Below are 2,356 nucleotides of genomic sequence, written 5' to 3'. Positions count from 1 at the left end.
CCAGCAGCCTTACCACCAGGCTGTGGAGATGGTCAACTAACAGGGCCTTATTGCCTGATCCATTCTCAGTCTCAGATACCCTGTATCATGGTTATACCTGCACCTGCTCATCACATACAGGGAGGTGTAAGGTCTGTATCCCCTCACATGGATCCCCTCATGTGGATCCAGCTGTATTTCCACTGTATCACCCTTCATACTTGAGTGCTGCTGTTTTACTATCTCTCATCTTCTCATTTGATTGCTCTGAAATGTTTTCTTTTGTCAATGTTCTACTCATTGTCATTACACATGGAAAAGTATTATTTTTTTTAAAATTTTGAGGTGTTTTTTTTGGAGAGATTTCAGCTATAGGGCATGTGCGCTCGCCAGACAGAGAGAGACATTAGAGACAGAAAGCGAGAAATCACCCCCCGGGGGGGGGGTTGGTCATGCCACAATGCCTTCTCCTCCATTCTCCTCTCGGGATCTTGGGCACACACGCACATGCACCCGATGTGAGTTTTAAGCCACCGGGTCGGGGATGCGAACCGCGGTCTACTACGTGGGAGTCCCGCGACATAGCCATTACGCTAACTGCTGGTTCCCAAATTTTGAGTTTTTAATTCTCATCAATAAAAACTTGAAACACATAAAGAAAAAGTAAATATGCTACAAAAAAATGGAACCAGACTTCTTTTTCAAAAACGATGACAATATTTTGGGCAATGGAATAAGAAAAACTGAATAAAAACTGAAAGTCAATCATTTATTTCACTCTATTATCACCCAACTGGGAGATTCTAAAACTCTTCCCTTTCCTTATTTTAATCTGTATTAGAATAACATAAAAATTGATAATGATTAAACAATTCCTAGGGAAAAGATATAGTAGTCTTTCAAGATATAGAAAAGTAGATCATCAAGTTTTCATATGTATTTTATATTTATAAAAGAGCTCAATGGATCTATAGGGAAACAGAAAGATAAAATGAGTTTTATTCTATTAAAAATGTAATTTTTCTCTTTGTTCATTGGGAAATCTTTTTAAAAGAATAAAAGTCATGAAATATCAATCCTTACAAATACATAGTACTTTTAAAAAGAAACCCCAAAGGTTTGAGTTCAAAAGACCCTGATAATATTCCCAGGGATACATTTAAATAATTCTTATTGATAAAAGTTGGGTATGTTCTTCACATGTACTTTAAAGGGCAATGATAGGCATGCCTCCCAAAAAATGTGTCATCCATCTCTGTTCCTATAAACTCACAATAGCTATTTGAGACCTGTACCTAATGCCAGATGTGACTCTTGGTCACCTTTTGTGACTCTTGGTCACAAATTGTGACTCTCCTGCCAGTGGGGAGTCACTTGAAAGAACAACTCCAGACACAAAATGTTGAGTCATGAGCAAGAGGGAGAAGCTACCAGAGAAGTGACTACCCAAGATGGATTTTCCCCTTGTATTTATTTGCAGAGGGACAAAGGAACAAGCTTGTTCATCATTTTTAGAAGTTACAAGGTAGTAAGGGTAATCACGTCAGCAAACTACAATGAGATAGAGGACAGACTACAATGTCTTCTTAAGATCATCCTTAAAGAGGGTAGGTCCAGGCATAATGGAGGAATGTCATGCCATCCTTGGTCATTAGTGAGTCTGGTGCAAGAGATTGATTTCACTCAGGAAGCCCACTGTTGTTTGCAAGCAGCAAGCAAAAGTAACATTTGGTGGGACCAGCAGTTAGCATAATGGCTATGTCACTGGACTCCCATGTAGTTGACTGCGATTCGAGTCCCGGACCCGGTGGTTTAAAACTCATGCAGGGCACATGTACATGCGTGCCCAAGATCCTGAGAAGAGAACGGAGGAGAAGGGACTGTGGTGTGGCCATCCCCCCCTGGGGGTGATTCCTTGCTTTCTGTCTCTCTCTCTGTTTTTCTGGTGAGCGCACACACCCTATAACAAAAACCTCTCCAAAAAAAAAGTAACATTTGCTCACCAGCATTTGCACCTGTTTTTCACATTTCCTTTCTCATTAAACCTGAGTTCTTAAAGGAGTATATCAGAAGTTATTTATATAATTATATAAGTGATAAATTTTCATTAGCCCTGGCGATCGCCCTCCTCACTAAACTGGAGCTACCAAAGGATACATCAGAAATTATTTATCCACGCAGTTTTTTTTTTTACTTTATTAAAATACTGAGTTTATTTCACATGTATATTTTTGTCTCCCCACCATTTCCAGGTCTGACCACCACTACTACTGTGTCCTACCATAACATTCCATACATACTTAAAACCAAGCAAAGGGTGGAGTTCCATCTTTAAAAACTAAACAGGCATTTTGGACAACACATTCTTGGCAATAGA

The sequence above is a fragment of the Tupaia chinensis genome, unplaced genomic scaffold (genome assembly GCF_000334495.1).
Source record: "Tupaia chinensis unplaced genomic scaffold, TupChi_1.0 Scaffold000652_1, whole genome shotgun sequence".
Taxonomy (NCBI): Eukaryota; Metazoa; Chordata; class Mammalia; order Scandentia; family Tupaiidae; genus Tupaia; species Tupaia belangeri.
This window is presented reverse-complemented; position numbering follows the sequence as displayed.